Source organism: Acomys minous (assembly GCF_964271855.1).
Source record: "Acomys minous genome assembly, chromosome: 11".
Lineage (NCBI taxonomy): Eukaryota > Metazoa > Chordata > Mammalia > Rodentia > Muridae > Acomys > Acomys minous.
Window position 1 is genome coordinate 99,140,790 of NC_140492.1, and position 25,571 is coordinate 99,166,360.

The following is a 25,571-nucleotide window of genomic DNA, read 5'->3' on the forward strand; positions in this document are numbered from 1 at the left end:
AAAGTGGCCTTGCCCCACCCTCTTTCCGCCTATCATAAACATATGATAACTGGGGGCAGGGAGAAGGAACTGATTTAAGGTAGCCAGTTTCTTTCCTACTCTGAACAATAACAAAGTGAAAAGCCCACAAATCTCTGTTTGGTTGCTTGGCTTGTTTTAGAAAAGTACAATAACCACAGCACCTGTTTGAAAGATCTTTGATTTGAGAGCAGCACAAGGACAGCAAATTCCACCCTGTTTGTGTCCTCTGCACCTAAAAGAAGCCAAGCTCATGCATGAAAGGAAGCACAAGTGGCTCTTCAAAACAAGCGCCCGCACAAATGTGCCTTAGAGTCTTATTTAGAGAAGTGTACGCAGGTATGCACGTGTGTGTGCGCGTGCATGCACATTTATGTGCGTGCCCTTCATGTGTGTATGCCTCTGTGTGTGCCTGTATGTGTGTATGTGTGTTTGAGTACATGTGGATGTGTGTGGTGTGTGTATGTGGTATGTGTGTGCTTGTATGTGTTTGTGTTGTATGTGTCATGTATGTTTGTGTGTATGTGTTGTGTGTATGGTGTGTGTATGTGTGTATATGGTGTGTTTGTGTAGTGTGTGTGTACAGTGTGTATGGTATGTGTGTGTATGTGTGTATGTAGTGTATGTGTTTGTGTGTTGTGTGTGTGCCAATATGAGGGAATATCTGTGTGTGTGGCCAATATGAGCAGATGCATCCCCCTGAGCCAGGTTTGGGCTTTTCTCTAATGTGCACAGCTATGCAGCTGGAGTCATTCTGCCCAGGGTTCAAGGCCTCCTCCACACAGTTCTAGAGTGTGTGCCCCAGGGGTTGCCAGCAAAGATCTCATCTCTGTTCAGACCTGGATGCAGTCAAGTGCAGCTCCAGAAGGGGCTAGTCAGGATTAGCCATCCTTATGGCTCCCACAGTGTCAGAGGGCACACTGCTATTTTACCAGCCTGGAGCCCACAGCCAATGCTTCTGAAAATCTCTTTTCACAGAAGAGGGGAAGATGTTATTTCAGTCAAGAAGCTGAATCTTTGATTCGTATTTGCCCTGGCAGGAAAATGGTAGGAGAGTACGCTTTACAAATGAGCAGGGGATGCTGTGGCCCTTACGGTGGCCTGAGGCCATCAGTCATTGACAGCCTGTGCACCGGAATGCAGCTCTCTCTGAGAGACTCTGCAGAAACACATGTTTACCTGTGATGACCAGGTCCTCCCACACCAGCCAGAGGCTAAGGGAGCTGAGCAATGGTAGAAACAGAAACGCAGTGGATGAGGCAGGAAACCAGAGCACCCACTGGCACCTGCACACGAGTCCCTCTCCAAGTCTAGGCTACCATACAAGAGTGACCAGTTGCCCCCACAGAAACAGAGAAGTGCCTGGGCCCATAGACAGTCAGTTCTTTTCTCAAGGCCCGGAAGGATCCATGTACTCATCGTGCTATGTCTCAGGCCACAAGGAAAACACTCTTCCTTTTCTCCTCACTCTGATTTCAACAATGGACCTAATGACCACAGAGATGGAGACGATGGCCAAGATGACTTTATCTCATTTTAACATGGTGGACTCTTCTTTTGCCATCTGGAAAGTCAAACAAGTAGAAACTTTTCTGGTGAAAGGAGTTCTTGCCAAGAGAGTATAAGTTGAGGGATGTTTTTATCAAGATATTACCACTTGGGAAGTCCTCTTTCTCCTCTAAAGGAACTTGCCTGACATGTGGACCAGGGCTGGTTTTCTTTCTGTCATGTTGACTACCTGGAGACCTTCAGAGATCTACCAAGATCGTCATGTTCAGCAGAGAAAGGTGCCTGGGGCTGACAGTCCTTGCAGGGGGAAATTGTCTCTCAGAACAAGTGGAGCCAACTGTAGGGAACCATCATTATGAGTCTGGTTGAGATGACACACTCTAAAAGCAAAGGCAAGCCCACCACAAGCCAAGTGGCTGACCTGGATCTGGCTAAGTAGCTTCTGTCAGTCTGTTTCTTTGCCTTCCACAGAATCTGACTCATCAAATGTGCTCAACGCATTTGAGCAAATGCAAGTATTGTGTTTGTCGCGTCTTCCTTGATTTTGCTATCTCTATTTTAGACACTTCTTGGCTTGCTTTCGATTTCTATATTATACAATGATTCCTCCACTTGAAGAGGTTAATCCCTCCCAGCACTCAGGAGGCAGAGGAAAGCAGATTGCTGTGAGTTTGAGGCCAGCCTGGTCTACAAAGGGAGTCCAGGACAGCCAAGGCTACAGAGAGAAACATTGTCTCAAAAAAACAAAAAGAAGAAAAGAAGAAGGAGGAGGAAGAGGAAGAGGAGGAGGAGAAGAAGAATAGGTAAATCCCACTGATTCTCTATAAAGTCAAAAAATGTCCTTATCAAGACCTTTGGAAGAACACAAAGTGCTCTTAACCTATGAGCCATCTCTCCAGCCCCTGGATAGCAAACTAATCTAGTCATATGGCAAGGAGAGAAAGGATGCATTCTTTTTTGGAGGTGGCCTATGCCATCCTGCCCCCTTGGCTAGTGCCAGGTGACTTGGGTATCAAACTCCGTAGTGTAGAGTTGAGGATAGCTGTCCTGTGAGTTGAACATCAATCCACTGCCTGGTCGTCAGCCACCTCTGCCAACTCCAAACAGGGAGAGTGAAGCTTTCATCAAATTCAAGGTCACGTCACCAAAGGAGCTTTCTTTCCAAAGAAACTTTTCATGTGGGAATCTCTGTGTGTTGTTGTTGGTGGTGGGGGGGTGTTTACTGTTTAGTGTCCAACACTCTCACCCACATGCTCCTGGGACAGGATTGTTTTGAGTAATGGACATATTCTTTGGCATCAGATGACTGTAAATACAGCTTGAAGGGGCCTCAGGAGGAAACCATTATGAGAACAGAAACAGAAACCAGAATCTGTCTTTATCACAAACAAAAGAGATACACCTTGGCCAGCATGCAACTTATTACTACCTTTTCCTTGGCCCCATCAAATAAAATTATCCATCACACAGTACTTCATAAAATGTACAGTTTGTATGCTCTTATTTGTCAGATAAAACAATAAATTTACATCTAAGACACAGAAATCCTTATACATTTCTGCCCAAAACTTCTGCTTGCAAATTCAGAATGTATGTAACCATCTGGTTAAAGAATTATATACCTGCACTTTAGAATGCTGCCTGTGCAGATTCTTACAGTATGACTTGGAGAGACCCCGAAATAGCTTCAAGGGGGACAAAATGAAAAAAAAAAAAAAAGTAATGGCAAATACAACCCCACTTATGTAAAAGTAGATACCCATGTATACCAGACAAAAAGATATATTTTTCTTACATATATAAAAATACATAGTCACAAACACAAAAGTATGAGTGGGGGTGGGGGGAACAGGATGGTTTTGCAGAAGAGGGGTTTTTTTTCCCTGTATTATTTAAGTATTTTTAAAGAAGGATGTAGTATATATTATGGCCTATTTAAATGTGGATTTATTTTTTTAAAGGAATGACTAGAAAGTCCCATGAGATGTATCTTCCCAATTAAAGAAGAGTAATGTATCTTGAGACAAGTTCACTGATAGCAATAGAATTCTCCTCGCATTTCCCAGCCATTTCAACAATAAAGAGACCATTGTGTTTATAATGGGGGAAAAAAGCCTGGAAGGCAACAATTGTAGCGAGTCAGTGGCTGCATGTTCTAGTGAAATCAGGTGTGCCTGGCTGGTCAAATTAATGATAACTCATCACCTGTTTGAGGGTCTCAACTCATTACTACAACTGAACCTACCTACCAGGCAGGCAAAGCGAATCAACCCAAATCACTGGCCCATCCCAACCAAGGGTGTCTTTACCAGGTAATCTTCCTGCAGCAGGGTAGTGAGAGTGCAACAGGGAGGCCGAGCAGCTCACCTAAGGTTTTCACAGCTTCTAACTTCGTGTTCAAAAACCTGCTGTAGGGCACAACAGAAGTGTAACTCAAGCGTCAAGAAGCACAGATACAACCGTGAGGTTATCAAGGTTATAGCAATCAGCTTATTTTTCAACCATCCAAGCTGCAAATTGACATGTTGCCTCTGACAACTCTCCTTGAGAAATGAGATGGTAAAAAGGCATCTTGTATCAAGTTCTCACTGACAAAGCACAAGAAAGCTTTGCAACCTCATTTTCTCCTTTCCCCGACCCCAAAGAGCAGAGAGGTGAGGACCCATTGCATACCTATGCTGGGTAGCAGACTTTTGAAACTCATTTCTCAAGACACTGTCAAGAAAGTTGGAATAGAGCCAACCAGGGTGAGGTATGTGTGCGGTCCCAACACTCGGAAGGTTAAGGCAGGAGGATTGCTTGAGTTTGAAGCCAGCCTGGGCCACAAAGTGAAACCCTATCTGAAAAATATTTCTGCATCCTAGAAATGCAATGGTTATGTTGCCTTCACTTCTTCTGAAACATTTTAACCTCTCATGCGGTTGTAACAATCGCCCTACAAAATAAGCTAGCAAATGGCAGTGCTGCCATCACACCAACGCAATTGGGAGATAGCAAGTCCAAGGTCAAGACTGTATAGCTAAACACTGTCAGGGTCAAGGCTAGAATCCAGGTATAGGCTGACTCCTAATCTAGGCACTGGGAAACTACTAGTTTCCCAATTAGAAAAGGCTACTTAATTTTCCTATTAGACAAACCTTATAGAAAACAGCTCCCTGTTTACAGCCTTCACGGTCACTTAGGGGGCAAAGAGAAACTGTCCCTGTGCAGGCTGAACTCTCCTGGGATTACAGTCAGCCTCTGACAATCCATTGTCACACATGCTTCTCCCATGCCATGTTGCCATGCAAATCACATCAAATCGGAACATGTGGGTATCAAAAGCATGTTGAGAGAATGGGCAAGCAAGGTCTGCTCTCTGGTTATAAAACCTAAGTATTGTCCATAAGATCCCAGGACCAAAATCCCAGTAGGTCAGGCCTGGGGAGTGCTCAGTCAGTAGAGCGCTTGCCACCTGAGGGGGGGGGGGAGGGTAAGGAGGCTGAGTCTCAACCTCAGAAGCCATATGAAAAAGCCAGGAGTAACAGTTGCATGCTTGTGACCCCAGCACTGGAGACACAAAGCCAGCTTGGCCTACCTGGGGAGCTCTACGCCAGCAGTGAGTGACTCTCAAAAACAAACAAACAGAAAACTAAAAGAGTAAGATGCATGCTCCTGAGGAGTAACACTCAAGGTTGACTTCTGACTCCATGTGTACACGCTCAGGAAAACACACACACACACACACACACACACACACACACACACACAGAGGTAGAGCCTTTAGTTAAGCCTCTGAAGTAATTAGTAACTCACTTGATTGATTACTGGCTCAGATTTTCCCACCGAGATAATCATCAGCATGCCTATTGGTGATGCTTTTTCAAGCCTCCCAGACACTGGAAGTGAGAGCTTCCTGTCTTCAGAGAAAGCTGTAGTTGTCTAGTGACGTCACCCAGCATCCCATTCAGCTGTCTCTCCTCCCCAAGAGAAATGACTCCCACAGATGACTGGAGGCTGTTACTGCAGGATCAGTGACCTGAAGATCTGGGAGTAAAACTCCTCTAGAGAATTTGATTCAAGAGGCTTGGAGCTTCCCAGGCATCTGAGAGGCACGGCATTCAGAGTTTCATGGCCCACTAGAGCTGGTGAAAAAAGGGTCAGAAGTGAAAGCTTATTGGCCCAGGAGAGCTCCTTGGGAGGAGGAGAGCCGCTGCACTGCAGCCCTTGGGTCCCTCCAACCCAGGGGTCGACAGGTCACTGACTCCAGAGAAAATAAAAGTGGGAAAATGACTAGAAGCATCTCCTCTGCATTTTATTGGAGTTTTATTGAAGCAAGTTGCTAAGCATTCTGTCAGGAAGAACACACAATTTGTATCCATTAGTCTTGCGTTTTATATCCTGAATTTATATTCCTTTAATAAAGCCTACCCTGGAACCTCTGAGGCTCCCCACAGCTCAGTTCCTCCCTGATCTCCAAGTAAGAAAGCACTTGTGTGACTAGCTGTTTCACTGGTATAAGGAAAAAAAGGAAAAAAAAATACCCCAGTGACTTTCAACCAGAAAACATAGGGGACATAAAACACTCCTTGGCTTTGATGAAGACAAAATGCCAGTCATCTGAGACTGTGTTTGACAGAGTGGACAGGCAAGAGGAAGCCAACTAGGAAACCGGTCCATGAAATTGGAGAAAAAGGGGAGGCATAGGGGAGGGAGGGGGAGTTTGCTGATCAAAAAGCCAACACAGCCAGTAAAATTAACCTAACTGTCCCCAGATACAACACTGGACACCCTTAGGGAAGATTAGCCTGGCGCGAGGGCAGCTGTGTATTTCCTAAGTGTGTTAGGAAGCCGACTCGGGCAGATCAGGAGGCTTTTCCTCGGAGCCCGCCACCTGCAAACACTGCCTGTTCTCGCCAGTTGATTACACCCAGCCTGCACAGGAACACACAGAATCACATACCGCTTGGGGTTTGACACTGGTTGAACTTGTTTTTCTGGTCCCCTGAGGCGCCCGCGCGCGCGCGCAATAGCCAAGAGTAATTGCACATTTTAAAATGTCCTTTCCTTCCCAAACTTCGTCCCCCAGCCATTGTGCAATACCTGAGCTCACAGTCAGCCCGGAGAGGACACTGGACACACCCCAGCAGCCAGCCCCCTCACCATGGAACAAAGGGGCCACTGGTCATAGGCAGGTGACCAACAACCGCCGAATGGGACCAGAGAACTGCCATGTGCAGGCATCCATTAAATGGGCGTGACTCTGGGCTCAGGTGGACCTGAATCACCGCACTCTTTCAGGCGTCTTAGTCTGTTGAGCTCCAGCCTACGATCTCCTGGCGTTTGACAGTTTCTGTTCGGTTCTCCATGTCCAGATTTAAGGGGGCAACGTAAACAGACTCCTTTAAAGATACTAAACTCAGGAAGGTCCAATTTCCACGGCTGCTTGTTTTCATTTTGCGACACAGAAGTAGCTAGGATGTGTCCGCGTCGTCCCTCTTTTCCTATAGGCTTACCAAGAAGTGGTTTTTAGGTAGACCTGATGGCACACACCTGCAGTTCAAGCTTTGTGGGAGGGTGAAGCAACAGGGCCACGGACTGAGGCCAGTCTGGCAACATTTAAAAAAAAAAGTCAAAAATAAATAAATATATATATAAAGTGGTCTTTGCTCATCCTAGTGCAGTCTCTGAACCTGTGTGACTCACACTGGGAAGCAGAAGGCATGGAAGGGACCGGAAACGGACAGGTGAAGGGGGCGGGGCCACCTGGTCCTGTCAGGACCTGAGACTGTGTATTGGTTAGGATTTGAGAGGACAAGCGAGAGAAGCGGGGACGGGAGGAGGCAGCAGTTCCCTACAGCCAGCACTCGAGAACATCTGAAATAGGAAGACGGGGCTTTCAAACATATATTTGGAGCACATTTCCTTTTCTCTTTGTGCAGTTTCTCTAGACAGGAGTTAAGAAATGAGTACCAGGTGTTGTGGCTTGCATCTATGACGTCGGCACTCTGGAGACTGGGCCAGGAGAATTGCCAAGTTTGGAGCCTACCAGCCTGGGTAGGCTACCTAGTGAGGTTCAGGCCAGCCTGGGCTAAAGAATGAATGTTAATTTTTTTTTTTTTTAATGTTAAAGTCAGGTATAGTGGCACAAGCCTGTAATCCCACCACTCAGTAGTCTAAGGCAGGAGATTCATGAGTTCAAGGCCACCTATGTTATATATCGACTCCCTGTCTGAAAAAAAAAAAACCTAGTTGATATCAGTTACATGTTTCTGTTGGCTAAAAGTTTCTTTAACTGCCACAAAACTGGGCCTCACGGAGCCTCAGTTGTATAACTAGGCGATCCTGGGAACTTGTGGTGCTAAAAGGAAGCTCACCCAGGATCCTACGGACATGATGATTGTAGTCTTATTGAAAGAGAAAGCTGTGCCAGACTGTCGTTGGCCCTGCCATTACACCGATAAACGTGTTCAACCAACCTTTTGAGTACACAAAGGATCCAAATGGTGTATGGGGGTTTTGTTCCATGCCATCACCTCCTGACAGGAAAATATGGTCATTGATTCTATTCGGTGTCAAAAAAATTCTAGTAGAGATATGGGGAGACGTCTCGGTGGATAAAGCGTTTGCCCTACCGTCATGACAACCCGAGTCCGATCGGTGGTCTCCATGTGAAAAGCCAGGTCTGGTAGTTTGTTTTGGTAAATCCAGGCCCTGGGGAGGCAGAGGCGGGCGCATCCTAGGGCTCCCTGGCCGGCAGACCCAGATGAATTACTGTAAGCCTCAGCTTCGAGTGAGAGACTGCACCGGCTGCTTCCCTCTAGCTAGGATAAAACCCCACGACCAAGGCAACTTACCAAAGGAAAAGGTTACGTAGGTCTTCAGTTGCAGAGGAGAAAGAATATATCACCAGCTTAGAACGGCATCAGGCAGGCACCGTGACTGCAGCAAGCTGAGCGCTCACGCCTTCAACCACAAGCAAGGAGCAGGGAGTCACACAGGCTTTTGAAACTTTGAACACTGGATTCCAGTGACGTATTTCCGCCAGCCAGGCCACACCTCCTTGAAAGCTGGATTCCAGTGACGTATTTCCGCCAGCCAGGCCACACCTCCTTGAAAGCTGGATTCCAGTGACGTATTTCCGCCAGCCAGGCCACACCTCCAAAGCCTCCCCAAGGAGCACCATCTACTGAAGATGAAGTAGTCAAAGGCCAGAGGCGGGGGAGGGGCGGGGGTGGGAGGGGGGGAAGGGGGAAGGACGGCGGCACTCTTATTGAAGCCATCACTGTTAAAACAAACAAAACAAAACAGACTAGCTAAAGCATGGTTGGGGCTGGAAGGATTGATCCGTAGTTAAGAGTACTGGCTATTCTTGCAAGAGACATGAGTTCAGTTCCCAGCACCCACATAGTGGCTCACAACCACCTGTAACTCCAGCTCCAGAGATTTCATTCCATGCAGACAAAACACCCACACACATTTAAAAAAAAAAAAAATGGCGCCGGGCGGTGGGGGTGCACACCTTTAATCCCAGCACTTGGGAGGCAGAGGCAGGCGGATCCCTGTGAGTTCAAGGCCGGCCTGGTCTACAAAGTTAGTCCAGGGCAACCAAGGCTACACAGAGAAACCCTGTCTCGAAAAACAAAAAACAAAACAAAACAAAAAAAAGGTGAGCCTGTCTCAAAAACCAAGGCAGAGGATTCCTTTAAAAAAATAAAAAAACTCAGGATGTCCTCCACATGCATGCACACACACATAAGAACACACATAAACACACTTTTTAAAATGTTAATTCCTAGTAAGGACGCTCAGTTTCCTGTAGTACACACACTTGTAACTCCAGCGCTGGGAAGACCGAGGCAAGAGCATCAGGTTTAAAGACCAGCGTGGGATACAGATAAATCCAACGTCTCTGGTAGTTTTGCCACAAGGCATGCTGGTGTCAAAGCAGAGAAGCACGCTAAGAATCAGAGAAAGTAACTAATACGCGTGACAGTGATGGGGTTCGGGACACAGCACCTCAGCATGAGAGGCCAGGGCGGAAGCATAAAAGAGCAGCCTCACCCTCTCCCTCGCAGGCAGTTCAAGGGAGCTTCACCCGAAAGATGCGAGGAATCCTGTTTCCCGAAGAAGGAAACATCCTTGTCTCTGAAGATGCAGAGAAGGATCTGGACACGCAGCTCTCCCCGACCCCCATTCAGGTCATGTGCTTTTCACCCAGTCAGACTTCTGCTCAGCCGCCCGCTCCTCCATCAGCGTCACAAGGAAGGACACGCGGCTATCCCTGTTGCCTTGGTCTTCGGTCTCTGAAGTCTTTTGCGTCGCTCAAAGTTGAGGGTGTGTATGTTTCGCTTTTTCTCTTATTAGTCCATCTTCTGTTGTAGAAGTGTTTGTGTCTGGATGCGGAATTTCTCCCAAAGCCCCAGAGCGTGGTCTCCAAGGTAATGCTCTTTGTAGGTGGTGGAGAACTGAGACCTTAAAAAAAGTCTTTAGATCTCTGGGAGTGTGCTCTTACATCCCAAGCCTTTCCTTTTTTTTTTTTTTTTTTTTTTTTTTTTTTTTTTTTTTTTTGCTTCCCCACGTGCTCCCCCGGGGATGCACTTCCTTACCAAAAGACCAAAGCAGTCACAGACTGGCAGCTCCAAAACTGTGAGCCAAAATAAACCTTCTGTCTTTACAACTTGGTACCTCGAGTATTTTGTTATAGTGACGGAAAGCTAGCTAGCACCGGTACCTCGGCCGCGGGCCTAGCAATGTAAACAGAAGCTTCCCCTTACACTAGTGAAGGTATGTGGCCTGTAATTCAGATCACAGTGTCCGAGCATTGTGGGAAGCTCGGACTCAGGGTTGCATCCAGAGTATCTGAATCCTTCAGTAATTAACACTGTCCTCTGCATAAGGCAAAAGTGGTTTTAGTAACAGTCATGAAATAAGTCTAGTAAATCATGACCAAAAAAGAAACAGACAGTGAAAATTTTCATTTATTAGACTGGAAGCATGTGGTCTTGCCTGTGAACGTTAGGTAAGAACATGTCTGATTAGGGGAATAGTTTAATGGTGCAGTGCTATAAAAGTAAAGTATGTGTTTAAGAAATAGGGAAGGAAGGTGGATATTGATAGCTTTATCTCCTTTATCTCATGCCTGTAATCCCAGCACTCAGGACGCAGAGGCAGGCAGATCACTGTGAGTTCGAGGCCAGCCTGGTCTACAAAGGGAGTCCAGGACAGCTAAAGCTACACAGAGAAACCCTGTCTTGAAAAAACAAATAAAAATAAAAAAAGACTAAGTTTGACTTCCTTTCACTCATCCCCTGTTCTTTAAAAATCCAGCTGTCTCTAGCAAGATGGCTCCCAGGGTAAAAGTCCCTGTCGTGAAAGACTAATGACCCATGTTCAAAGCCTAGAACCCACGTGGCATTCAGGCACCCACACTCACATATCACATGTATACTCAAGTACACAGACACACACATACACACACACACTCACAATGAATTTTTAAATGCAGATTCCCAGTAATTTTCGGGGCTTAGAAGTCTCCAAGTCTCTTTAAAATGATGGAAATAGACATCAGAAACTGCAATGTTCACAGTGGGAGTCAGGGAGGCTACAACTCAGTGGGCATGCAAAGCTCACTCTATGCCTCACCTGCTCATAGGAATTTGATATTTAATTTTCAGCCCTTTGGTCCTGACAGCTCAGGACCTATGCGGTGGGGTCAGGCCTCCTATGACAGTTCTTTGATCTCTGGAATTAAGTTGGGCAGGAGCAAACAGGTGCCAGCCTGGAATGTTCTTCAGGAAGGGCTGGATCAATACAAGATGATGACCAAAAAAAAAAAAAAAAAAACCTACCAAAAACTCCGTCAGGTATATCGCACTAATAATTGTCCCCAAATTATGGCTACTTATAAGAAGCGCATGGAAATTTAGAGAAGTGACAGTCTGTCTTTTTGATGATGATGATGATGAAGGCAAATCTAAAGAGTCACTAAAACGAAGTAGTTCATCTGCTAGCTACCTTTCTGAGTTTCGGATGTGGCCACTTTTGAAAATCCTTCACAGATTTCCCAAGTTATGATGTAACTACGGTGCTTCAAAAATTACCTGCTCGGCAGGTGCTTAGGCAGACCTAGATTTTTTAATTACCATAACCACCATTTATGGGGCATTAACCATGTCCCAGGACTGTGTTAAGCTACATCTGGAAAGGCAATAATAATAATAATAATTGCTCTTTGGGATAAGCTTTACAAAGAGACAGTCTCCCGTCACTAATAAGAACAACAGGCAGACGGAGAATGCTTGAAGGAATTAGTCACATCCCAGCTGATAGTTATAATCGCACCAAGTATGTGAGAGTCAGGAAATACCGTGAGGTTAAGAAGATTACAAAGGACAGAGATGACTATAATTAGTTGCCTTTAAGTGACTAATATAATGCAATCACATAATTCATTTCCCATCATTGAAGCTCTGGCTTAGTCTCTTTGAGAACTGTAAGTCAGGGGTGACTCCCGCCCTCTACTTCCCCTAGTCAAAGATCAGCAGGGAGCCACAGGGCATGAGCGCCAGGGTGGTGAACCCAAGGCTCGCTTGCTCCACGGCACTGCCAGCTGTAGTGGGACTTCTATGGCATTTGAAGTGTTTTAAGAAATAGCTAAGAAAGGGGACTTTATGATGACGCAGTTGGGCAGAACTTTTCATAGGAAGCACACAGGAGTTGATAACAGGAAACAAGAATTTTTGACTAGATTAGCTTTTACTGATTCTTTGACAATCTCATACATATAAACAGTGTGTCTTGATCATATCTACCCCAATGTCCCCCCTGCCACGCCTCCCAGGCACCCCACCATGTCCCACCACCCTTCATGTCCTCTCCTCCCACTAAGTCCAATTAGTGCTGACTATTGGAAAGCTGACTGGCCTTGTTGGATCCATCTTGTGCAAGTCTTATGCAGGTAACCGAAGCCAAAATGAGTTCATGGAGGCAAAGGCTATGTCAGACCCAGAAGAGAACATTTAACAAGGCTCCTCCCTATCTCACGAACACACACACACACACACACACACACACACACACACACACACACATACACACCATTACCTGAGCCTTGAGAAGTGGGGGTAATATGGGTGGAGATAGAAATTAGAGTTTGCGTTTAAGCCCACTTGGTTGTGAACTTTAGCAAGGCTACATACAGCCCCTTAGGTTGCTGTGAGATGAAGATGGTAACGCTGCCCTGCCTGTGTCATGATAGAAAATCAGCCATCTCAATTTTAAAACTTAAACTTGGCAATGGTGGTGGCGCGCACCTACAATCCCAGCTCCCTGGGAGGCCGGGCCAAGAGGATGGGATGTTGTTGTGGCCACATGAGGAAATCCTATCTCAAAATAATATATTTTTTTAAAGTCTGGGGTCCAAAAATGGAATTTATAGTTGGAATTGTAACTTTTTTTGTTTTGTTGAGACAGGGGTTCTCTGGGTGGCCTTGGCTGTCCTGGACTCACTTTGTAGACCAGGCTGGCCTCGAACTCACAGTGATCCACCTGCCTCTGCCTTCTGAGTGCTGGGATTAAAGGCGTGAGCTACCATGCCTGGCCTCAAAATCCTTTTAAAATTACTTCAAGCAAAGCAATCCTTTTGGCTTAACAAAAAAAAAAAAAAACAAAATTGTCCTGTATGAGAAACTGGCTTAGTCATTTTGCTGTCGTATGGTGTGATGTTCCCCTGGACCAGCCTCAGTGACTGGGCGGCAGAGGGAAGCTGGTCTCAGCACCACAGAACAGCCCCGCCCACACACCCTACCCTACCCTACCTCCCCACCCTGAGCAGTGCAAGTTTAGGGTAGTGATGTGGGGAGCAAAAGAAAGTAAGGGAGAAGAGGGAGGGTATTTCCAACTCTAAGAAAACATCCTGGCCAGGAACCAAGCTTAGGCCTTGAATCCCAGAAAGGCATCTGTTCAGTGCCTTCCACACATCCGTCCAGCGGGCCATCCGCACAACCCTTAGCCATAGGGCTCAATTGGAAAGCCCACCTCAGCCTGGAGGACAAAATCAACAGCAGAAGCTGTTTGCTTAGGCTGCAGGGAGGCCGGCTTCACAAAGGCTCCGTATTTGCTCAGGCTTCGAAGCCTATTAGATAGATTAGGAAGCGATTTGCTTCTGCGGTCAACCACGCTAGCTTTCCCTGTGTTTGGGGCTTGTGTGCGTTGGTGTATGGGGCCCATTGATTTGTGTGGGGAGTGGGGGATTGTAGTGCATGAGTGTGGAAGGGCCTCCCAATAGACTATTTAAAATAACCTATTTCAACTAACCTAGGGGACACACACACACACACACACACACACACACACACACACACACACACACCCCTAAATAATCTAGACTTAAGATGAAAGGAATAGGTCATTAGCTTAATCCTCTTCCTGGCCTCTGTTTGGAGGACTTTGGACCCCATTCTCACTTCCTGAATTTGATTCCATAAAAATTATCTTGGACTATAAGTGAAGATATCAGTAGACATTGACTCTGTGTAGGTCACTAACAGGCTGTCACCCTTAGGCAAGTTCTCAGCTTCTTGTTGGAGCCACTAAACTACTTATTTTTTCATTGCTATGACAAAATACTTGACAGCAATCACTTCTGAAGAAGAAGACTTTATTGTGGCTCATGACGTCCGTGGGGGTCAGTCCTTCATCGCTTGGCCCTTGCACTTGGGCAGAACATCGTTGCTAGGTAGGCATGGGGTGAGAACAGTCCACTTCCTAATCAGTCAGGAAGCAGCCAGGTCGCTCTCAGTGACTTACATCCCTGGCCTAGGCTGCGTCTCCTAGCATTTCCACAATATCCCAAAATAGCACTCGCAACACATAAGCCTATGGGAGGCATTTCATTTACAGCTGTAACAGCTACAGATTTAATGTGTATGAAGTAATTAACACTATACCTAGCTTGTAGTAAATAGTAACATGATCTATTATCATTCTTAAAGTACGATACTCTGGTACTTTAGAGAGCTTGCTTAGCATGCATTATAGAAGAAGAAGAAAGAAGAAGGAGGAAGAGGAAGAGGAGGAGGAGGAGAAGAAGGAGAAGAAGAAGAAGGTGATAATGATAATTAAAACCATTACTACACAACTGTTTTGTTTTGTTTTGTTTTATCTTTTTCTCTCCTAATCTCTTCAACCCACAGGTAGCAAACACAGGAACTTCGGATGTCTTGCTCACAGGAGCATTCTACACGATAGTCAGGATGCCCCAACTCTTGAAAACAGAAGTAAACTTCTTGTCTCCTCTAGACACTTTGACAGCATATGATGCAAGAATTCTTGAACCCCTGACCTTCTGAGGACAGCAAATTCTTTTCTTAGGAACAAAAGAACTACTCTCTGCTACTACCTGTTTGGCTCAGGTTGTACGGTGAGTGTGTTTGTATGCGTGTGAGTGTGTGAGTACATGTGTGTGAGTGCGTGGTGTGAGTGTGTGAGTGTAGCAAGTTTATTGCCAAAGGCTAACTTTGGAGCCCCACCCTTGAGTTTGAGGTTCCAAGTCAAATGTCCTGCCCCACCCTCCTCTGCCTTTTGGGAGCCATCTACGTGTTGCTAAATGGATGATTCCCCACAAAGCCTCTGTGGCAGAACTGTGGATAAACTAATAGCTTTTAGTATGGGGGGGGGAGGCTAACATGGTGATATTTAAAGCAATGGGCCCATTCTTTCTAACAGAAACTATCCAACATAAAACTTTGAATGCACTTTTGGAAAACTAAGTACATCAGGATGCCTACTTTTATCCTGGAACACCAGCATATCCATGGGACCTGGATCAGAAATGGAAATCGGGACTGGAAACAAAGCATTTACTCCCCAAGGGAAAAACAGAGGCTCTGCCCACCCTTCTTCTCCTGGCCTCCAAGAAAAGTCTCTCAATCCATCTTTTGTGCTTGATTGATTCTTCTTGGAAACCAACTATGGAAGGCCTCAGTCCAAGTAGCAATGGATTTGGAGGCCCAAGAGTTTGGAGAAACACCGCTGCCAAACCTGAGCTCGTCCAGGCTACCTCTACAATCCTTGCATTGAGATATGGGAGCCCAGGTGCTCTCTGGCCACAGGGAAGGCTTAAGCGAGTGCCTCAGAAAGTTTCACTCTCAGGCTCCTGACCAATTGCCTTTCTTAGGGAACATATAATCCACACGCTAGTGTGAAAGTATGCACTGCGAAACATTTGCCCAGAATGTGTAAAACAAAGGTCTCTAATCTAGGTACTTGATTAAAATCCCCATGCTGGCTATAAAACAAATACACATTGTGTTCAAAACCACAAGTGAAACTGTGTGGTCAGAGGTCCACGGTGGTCTAAGTCCAGGCTGTGTTTTTCCCCGGTGAGTTTGGTATGCGAACATGACGCGCTTCCAGCAGAAGGTGGAGCAGCCCCTGGGCTTACTTTACAGCCCTCTGACTGCTGTTCTCAGAGAGCACTTTCTTCTGCCCCACCCCCACTTTAATCCACTAGTATCCACCTCTCAAATATTGTCCTAGCAACCGTTTACTGATTAACTCGGCCCAGCTGAACAGGCCAGCATCAATGCCACCGCCGGAATTCAGACTCCTGTCATACTCTCACCAAGTGTCCGGGTCAGAAAGGATTTTAGAGGTCATCTAATCCCAACTCCCTTTCATTGCCAGGAGAGCCACTTGAGGGCATGTGTCTCACACTTCCTGCAAACGGTAAGCATGGCGGCTTGGCTATCTGGCCAAAAGAACCGCCCTTGAAGAAGAAGAAGAAGGGTTGAGAAGCAACGATTAAGCGACAAAGCTGACCCAAACATGACGTAACACTCGCTCGCCTCTGAGACTTGAGCTGTCCCGCTGACAAATTGTGTGGCCATCGCTGCACACTGAATTACGCCTCAACCCAAACCAAACACTAGGGCAGAAGCCATATTGTAGCTACCGAGTCAAACCTATAGTCAAGCGAAGAGGGTGAGTCTGTACCCATGCTAGCTCCAGCCCTAACCGGAACTCTATATGACAAGACTGGTTTTTCCGGGGGCTGGAGAGATGGCTCAGTGGTTAAGAGCACGGACTGCTCTTCCAGAGGTCCTGAGTTCAATTCCCAGCAACCACATGGTGGTTCACAAACCATCTGTAATGTGATCTGATGCATACTGTATACAAAATAAATAAATCTAAAAAAAAAAAAAAAAAAAAAGACTGGTTCTTCCTCGAGTACACCCAAGTCCAGCCTATCACCTTCTCACCCAACACACAACTTCTTGTTACAGAGTTGGTTATGAATGAGAAAAATATAAATATGAGAAATATGCCAGAGGCTGTGATTGCGATGGAAAGGTGGCTCAGCAATTAAGTGTACTGGCTGCTCTTCCAGAGGACCTGAATTTGATTGCCAGCACCCGTGTGGTGGCTCACAACCACCCGTAAGTCTAGTACTAGAGGATCAGACACCCTGTTCTGGCCCCTGTGGGCACCAAGCATGCAAGCAAACACTCATACAAATGAAATTTTTAAAATATTTTTTCTATCTATTTAAAAGAGGAGGAAAAAAAAAGATGGGTAAACCAACTCCCTCCCCAGCCTCCTCTGGGTTTTTCTCTCTGGAGAGATGTTCATTCATGAGAAAAGTGATAAAGATATTGATTCCATCAGAAAACAGTTTTATAATGGTCCATGTTAGTCAAAGGCAAACACTATGCTAAATCCATACATGGAATCTTCACCTTCTGCAGTGCCTTCTCCTATGACCCACAGAGAAATGGGATAATAACGATGTCAGAGGTCAGAGCTCTAGAGGTGTCCTCTGATGCTGTGAAAGGAGAAAAGATTGGGCTGCGTTTTAAATGTTCGGTAGATTTTGATATCAATACTTAGGTAGAAAAAGGAAAGATCTGAGAGGAGATGTTAACAGCAGGACAGGAAGACAGAGGTTCCCACACAGTCTAGAGGACCTTCCAAGAGAGGCACTGTTCTGGCATGGTGGGACACACCTTTAACTCCAGCTCTCAGGAGGCAGAGACAGGTGGATCTCCCACTTCAAGGCCAGCCTGATCTATAGACTGAGTTCCAGGCCAGCCAGGGCTACACAGTAACACCCTTCCTCAAGAACAAACGAAAAGAATGCAAAGTAGTGTCAAGGACAAGATACAAATTAGATTAGACAATTAGAAGGTCAGAGTTGATTGAGACAACTTTGATTCCTAACTTTGGGAAGCAGAGGCAGATAGATCTCTGTGAGTTGCAGGCCAGCTTGGTTTACATAGAGAATTCCAAGACAACGACCTATAGAGAGAGACCCTGTCTCAAAAGAAAGAAAGAAAGAAAGAAAGAAAGAAAGAAAGAAAGAAAGAAAGAAAGACAAGATAAGCAAACTTGCACTTAGAGGATGTGCTATCTGTATTAGACTTTGTACTTGTGCCTTGATATTTATTTGATCATTTAAAAGTCACAAGAACCCAGCTGGCCACAAAGCCATCTTGTCCCAGTTCTGTGAGGCTGGAGTTCAGAGCATCCCAAGTCCCAGTTCGGCAGAGGCTGACAAAGCAGGCAACCCTCTGCCATTTGCCCATGGACAATTGCAGGTGGCAAAGTCACAGTGGTTAAACCTCCAGCAATCCCCAACACTAAGCGAGGGAACTTCATCCTAAAACATCTCCGTTTCTTTCATATAAGATACGCTTTCAAATATAACTTTCAAAAAGAATGAATTCTTTCAAATGAGGTACACTCAGGAATTGCCTACTTGTCCATTAAACATGTATTAAGGACCTATTATATGGGAGTAACAGTTTGCTTTGTATTTGTAATACCCCATGCTCAAAACAAAACATTTATTTTATCTGACAATGCTATACATCCAGGCAAAAACAAAGATTGTGATGCGAGGGCAGTAGAGGTACAAATGGTACTCCAAGCTGGCCATTTGTTATTTTCTCAGAGGAGTCACCCTAAGGAAGCACACTCTTGCAATCCCAGAACTCAGGAGGCTAAAGAGAGAGACCTGCACACCCAAGGCCAACCAGGACTATAGCGAGAGATTCTGTCTCAAGAGAGTCAGGGTTGGGTGAGAGAGAGGGAAGGAAACACATAGTACTTGATCTAAGTTTCAGAGCTGCAGTAGGAGTCAGTCGGACCTCAGAAAATGAAGCACCCAAATACAGCCTTAGGACCCGCCGAGCATTTTATTAAAGGCCCCTGGAAGGCCTCCCTAACGGTCCCTTGTTTCTCCCTGATCCCCAAGCTCAGCAAAGGGTTTCTCTCTAAAATTACCTTACCAGACCCAGCAAAAGGGCAAAGTTCACTTCTATCCCCCTCCCAGGCACCATTAGCCAGGAAAAATTAAACTGAGAGACAGAGAGAAGGCAGTCCCCACACCTAGGGAGCCATTGTCACAAGCCTTTGTCTGCTTCTCTGCCCACTCAGCTTCCTGAATCGTTGACAAACCATTATTAGTTCTTCAGATCCATTCAACATTCAACTTGAAAACCATCCGCTACTCCTTAACTTTACCTCCTGGCCTCGTTTGAGTTCTAGTGCTGTGATAAACGCCATGACCCAAAGAAAGAGTTCATTTCATTTTACACTTCCACCTCGCCCCCCCACCCACCCACCCACCCAGTCTGACATCGCTGAGGGAAGTCAGGGCAGGGACTCAAGGAAGGAAGGAACCTGGAGGCAGTAATGAGGGAGGTTAATGATGCTTACAGGCTTGCTTATGCACAGGTGTTCAGCTTCCCTGCTCATATACAGCTTAAGCCCACCTGCCTAAGAACGGTACCGCCTGCAGTGGGCTGGGCCAATCAGGAAAGAGCAGATATGCCCACTGGCCAATCTAATGGAGACAAGTCTTCAATTGCAGTTTCCCCTTTCCAGGCAGGTGTCACTAGATTGTGTCAAGCTAATTAACGTAAACTTTCTCTCATTCTTTTCCCTATGAGGATGGCATTATACGTGTCTCGGTCTCATCCGCTTTTTGAGTCCCACTTCTGTGGTGACTTTGAGCATGTTAATGAGTCTGTATCTCCTCTCTCCTTTACTCAAGCCGATGTCTGTTCACTTCAGGGAGAGCCTTCGGAGGGTAAAGGGAGAGACTGCAAGTTCATTAGGCAAAGAAAGGAAGCAGCTGTTTGAAGAAAAACAAATGAAGGGTCGAATGCAAAGCGATGTGAAACAAGGTGGTCTGGTGAGCTTTCCAGAGGCTGTTGTGATGCCACAAGGTGATGCAAGAAAGGTTGGGAGAGTCAGACCTTGCAAGCTGAGAAGCAGAAATAAGGAATTTGAGTTGTATCCTAGCAGCAACAAGGAGCTCAGGAAGTTAGGAAGCCACTACCGACCTCATCTGTTTTAAAAGGCTGCTCTGGTAACTGCTGCTCTGGGAGTGAGGGGTGGAGTCTAATTCTGATTCTGAGCAGGGAGAGCTGATCAGAGTCAGGACACACTAGGCCAGGGCTGGCCAGGCAAAGACAACAGAGAAGACAGAAATATTTCCCCAGGCTCTATTGAAATGGACTTGACAATTAAGTGGGACAGGCCAGAGTGAGAAAGATGAGGCTGATTTGTAGTGTTGGCCTGGGTTAGCTAATCACAGTATTAGCAGCCATCAGAATGGCAGGGGCAGGGAGGGGGAGGGCAAGGTGCAAAATTACACACGTGGAGGAGGAAGCTGAGGCAGCACACTCCTTATCCCTCCTCTGGGTGACGGCCACCAGTCCTGTCACAGAGGACAGGCCAGCAAAAGAGGGCCATGAGGAATTTAACCAATGGCATGAGAGCTTTTGAAAACAAAGACCCAGAGACCTGGGGTGGAGTTTCTGTTTCATGCACGGATTCCACAGAGAATGGACAGTCATAGGGATGTGAAGGAACAAAAGGGGCCCAGTGGTGATAGCCCCTCCCTCCAGATTCTTCCTGGCCTCCCTACATGGCACTACCTCTTCCTGAGTGTATAGCAGGACACTTCCAGAGAGATGTACTTAGGTTGGAGACCTCCATTTGATAGACACTGTCCCAGGAAGGAGGGAGGGGTTTAGAACTTATTCTAGGGTCTGTGGCTGTCTAGTTTCTATGCCCTGCTGTGGAAAAAAGGGGAGCAGGAAAAGGTAATCATCATCATCATCATCATCATCATCTTGCTTAAGAGCCCTTGTCTTTCAGATCAAAGTAATCAGTGTACCAAGGCATCCATATTTTGGGATGTGTTATCTGAGTCTCATACACATTGATGAGTCCCTGTCTCCTTGGGGTGTCCTGGGGCAGCTGTGCCGTGGGTGGTTGTACACACGAGTTTGGAGCTCAGAAAGAAAAAGCCTGCAGGCTGTTGGGAGAAGGGGTGTTTTAAGGATATGAAAAAGAATAAATGTCTTCCTCAGGGATTATCCCAGCTGGCGAAAAGGAAGGAAAAAAAAGTAATTTCTTCTTAGAAAAAAAGGAACAATCGTTTTCAAATTCATTTCTCTCCCAACAAAGGAATTATCCAAGGTCTTGCTGCAAGACCAAACAGAAAAGGAAGACGCACGCAGCTTTTTTCTGTGAATGCAGTGGGTAATTCATGAGGCTCTGGGAAACGCAGCTGCAGTTTTATCAATCATTTCCAGTGGACAAGCAAACACCACCACACTCTCTGCAGCGCGTCCCCACCTCAGAAAGGTGAACTGTGCATTGTCAGTAGGTAGCCACAGATCAGTGTGTGCAGTCTCTGTGTTCTCCCTGGGTAAGGCCACAGTCTTCGAGTTCAGTGTCTGAAGGGTCCATCTCCTAAGTGGAAGCTGAGAAGGGTTGCCTCTCTGCTGGAGAACTCTGTAAGGGGCAAGTCAGGTAAGTCTCGGTGGCCCATACTTGTAGCTGTTTTGTGCAAGGAAGCAACAGAGTTCTCACTGTACCATTTCCTCATCCTGGGGGAACATTTTGATCTCCAGTGAAAAGCAGAATAGAAGTCATACAGTTTTTTCATCAAGCAAGCTGAGAATGCTGAATGCTATAGGGAGTTGAGTGGTGGTGGTGTGTGTGTGTGGGGGGGGTGGTGGCTGCTGTGAGCAGGCAGTGAACACCTTTAATCCCAGCACTTGTGAGGCAGAGACAAGCAGATCTTTGTGAGGCCAGCCTGGACTACTACAGAGCAAGTTCCAGAATGGCTAAGACTACATAGCGAAACCCTGTCTCAACAAATCACTATAGGAAAAGGACTTGTCTAAGATCTTAGGAAACACCAACATGCCCTTTGCCCACACTTTCCTGGGCATTTCACTCCTGGGCTCTTTCCTTCTTCCCCAGCAGCCTCCAGTGTCACCGGGCACACCTGTCAGAGTCACCTTGGCATGCGTAAAGGGAGGCAGCACACGTCCCATCCCACAAACCCAGGGACAGGACCTGAGTTCTCAGCAGTCCTTTCCAATTTAAATGCTCAATGTGAGAGGTAGGAAGGGCTGCCCTCTCCCTCCCCAACCTGCTTGCTGCTGGAAGACTTCCCACCAGAGAGGAAATCGGCTACTTTCTGCCAAGAGTCCAAAACCCCAAGGAAGTCTTGTAGCTAGCTAGGGCTTTTGACCTGCTAGACTTGGCTCTGTTTTTTTGCCTTGTTTCCAGGGCAAAGGGGAAAGAAAAGGCTTGTTCTTTAGCAAGACACCTCTAGGGAGACTCCAAAATGAGGGGTCACTTTTTTGTGGCCTTATTTTCTATTCTGTTCTGTGTATTATTAGGTCAGTGGAAAGTGTCCCTCGCCCGCCCCCCTCTCTTTCTCCCTTCCTCCCTCCCTCCTTCCCCCCCCCCGTCCATCCCCCACCCCATTCTCTCCCCTCTCCCTCTCTCCCTTTCTATCTCCCCCAAACAAAATCCAATTCAGAAAAGAGTAAAGCTGTTATGGCAGCTTTTTCTTTGTGCTATCCTCTCCAATTTTACATCAGGAAATTTGCATCCACATCCGCCTCCACATCTGCTTTTATGGATTCCCTTCGTTTCCTTGTCACCAATGATTTTCTTCTTGAGTTTATACCGGACCTTTAAACTAGTGATGTGTTCAACTAGTGTCGCCTCCAGGAAACAATGAAAAGGTGAGAGGACCAGGAAAGGAGTATAAATTGGCATCAGTAGTCAGCCATGACAATAATGATAAACTAACAAATCATTGCACCAGCCTCGAGAAGCCGGAAGAGAGAAGTAGAGGGAGAAGCAGGTGTCAGAATGGGCCTCTGAGGCGGTGCATCACATCCTCCGAGGAGGAAAAGCTGACTTTTCATTTTCCACTATAGCACGGAATTGCTCAAATGGATCATTGCCTCCATGAAGGCACTAAAAGAATATTCCATCTTTCTTCTTGAATCTTTGGTTTGTTCACTCAGGGAATCCCACATCAACCAGCATTTGCTAAGACCCAACTGTTAGCCATCAGGCATTAATCCTGGCCTACCTCAGGGACCTATTGGCACCTTTATGTCATCTGCCACCACCGCCAGGTACAACAGGTATGGCGCATAAACACTACCCCTTGTGCACCTCAGATCTGTCTGTCTTGTCTGTCTATCCGTCCATCCATCCATCCATCCCCCTCTTCGACTCTCTAGTTCTCTCTCTCTCTCTCCCCCAATCCTGTTCATTCTCTCTGTCTCCCTGTCTGTCTGTCTGCATGTCTGTTTCCATCTCTCCCTCATGTCCCCATTCCTAAATGGCCTTTTGCTCTCCGCCCTCCCCTAACAAACCTCTTGCATCAGAGGCATCATTTCTTAGCTGGCACACTTTGGTACAGGCTAAGGTACTCCCATCCTTTGCTACTTTATCCCATCATCAGCCACTTCCAGGCCTTCACGGAGAACCCAGGTAGCATGGTCACAGAAGTGGAGTTCACAAGCTATGAGGCTCAAGGTCCCTCTCAAGGGACCTGCATGATCAGAATGTTCCCACGGTGTCCATGAGGGACTGGTTCCAAAAGCTGCAGGTGTTCAAGTCCCTCATGTAAAATGCTATAGTCATTTCATACACTACATCCTCCACATACATACACCACACATTGCATATAAGCTATGTATATTTTCCCTATCTTCACCTCTAGTTGACCTCTAATGCCTGGTATATCTAAGCGCTGTGTAAGTAGTCATGATACTCTTTTGTTTGGGGAACAGTGACAAGAAAAAAGACTTATGCGTATTTAGCATAGGCACACATTTTCCCGCCAGCTATTTCTGATCCATAGTGGATTGGATCTGCGAATGAAGAACCTGAAGAGCTCAGCTCTCAGCCATCAGCTGAGAAGAAATCTAGTGTGAGGCAGCCTCTGACTTCAGTTTAGGGCCTGGTGTCTGCAGGTTGTACAACCTTGCTCGGACAATCATCTGACATGACACTCATGCCCAGTCTTTCTCCTCCTCCAAGCTGCAACGAGAGAAGCGTTTTCCAGAAACCACTAGTGGGCTCTGACTTCACACTCTGGGTGAAGCCATGTGACGCAGACAGGAAGACTCAACAGGTGTGGTGTTTGGTCTCCATCTGGATTTTGATTCATGTAGGAGACTGAGATCCGATGTGTTTGCTTCTGTTACTATTCATGTGTCCCTATTTTAGTTTATTGTTCCCGAACCCAAGAACCTTGAAATCTCAGTGTGGGTGCCCTAAAGCTGCCTGGACCCATTGCATCAGCCGCAGCCTCTCTCTGCTTCTGTAGTATAGATACAAGGTGACCAACCATCTCAGACCCCCCCACGTCACCATGCCTACCCTGCCAGGGTGAGCTGTGTTCCTCAGACTGAAAGAGCAGACAAACCATTTCTCCCCTAAGTTGCTTCCTGTCAGATGTTTAGTCAAATGTGATGATAAAAGTCGCTAAAGCCATAGGGCTTAGTCAATGGTAAAGCTTGGCTAGTAAGTTACAGTTTGGGGATATTCCTTCCAGGAGCTGGGTTGACAGCCCTGTCACAGAACTGTCATTCTGCTTACCACTTCACTTGGCCTCTTACAGCTGAACTATGTAGCCAGGCGTGGTGGCGCACGCTTTTAATTCCAGCACTCGGGAGGCAGAGGCAGACGGATCGCTGTGAGTTCCAGGCCAGCCTGGTCTACAAAGCGAGTCCAGGACAGTCAAGGCTACACAGAGAAACCCTGTCTCGAAAAAACAAAAACAAAACAAAACAAAACCGAAACAGCTGAACTATGTTACCAGTCAGTTTATGACACACAACCACTTTGTTCTCGTTTTAAAACAAAAACAAAACAAAGCAACCACCGCAACAACAACTTTTAGATTAGTTCCCCTCTGCCCCACCCCCGACCCAGGATCTTTCTCAGGTCTTCCAAAATGCCCAAAGTTTCTTTGGTTTACATCAAAACTTTATCAGATTTGCTCCCCGGGGGAGACCTACCACAATAGTGAGGTTGTACATTTCCACGGGGACGTCCCTTAAACTGTTAATGAGTTGTGACTTCCTTGTACTACACACAGGCAGACAGAACTGCTGCGCTCTGAGCAGGTAGAATTTGAACCAGATGGTTCAAGGCAAGGAAACCGGCTTAGCAGATCATTTCAGACACCTCCACGTGTTGACTGAAATCTGTAAGGGGATGGCAAAACATGGCCCTTATTTTCTCAACAAACTGTGCATCGGACTGAATATTAAACATGAAACTGAACAAAGGACAGGAAGCTCTGGTTTGTTTTCTGTTTTTGTTTTTTTTTTTTCTTCATTAGAAGAAAAGGCCTAGTTGTTAGTTTCAATGCATCAGTGGGGAGTGTGTATGTGTCTATGAGAGAGAGAGAGAGAGAGAGAGAGAGAGAGAGAGAGAGAGAGAGAGAGAGAGAGAGAGAGATGTAGAAAGAGGGAGAGAGAGAGAAAGTTCGAGAGTAGGAGGGGTCAGGGGGTGGGGGGAAGGGAGGGAGTGAGTCCTAATCTCACAGGACTGAAGGACCCTCTGGTAATCCCATTGCTACGCCATTTAAATAAATCAGAAGTAGCAAAGCTGTGCGTGATTTCCATGAGTTCCTATATGGAAAGTAAATCCCATTTTGCCCGATTTTCCAGTTTCAACAATAAATTATCCGAGCCTCCCATCCTCACTGTAAAGCC

General features: G+C 46.3%; 1 long non-coding RNA gene across 1 annotated transcript in view; it reads right to left on the bottom strand.

The window, feature by feature from the left end:
* Nucleotides 1–8,512, bottom strand: part of LOC311609544 — a 134,830-nt gene extending 126,318 nt beyond the window's left edge. Inside the window, exon 1 of the long non-coding RNA XR_014783417.1 lies at nt 8,364–8,512. This is a non-coding gene — a long non-coding RNA (uncharacterized lncRNA). The remainder of the gene's footprint in view (nt 1–8,363) is intronic.
* Between the last annotated feature and the right edge of the window lie 17,059 nt (nt 8,513–25,571).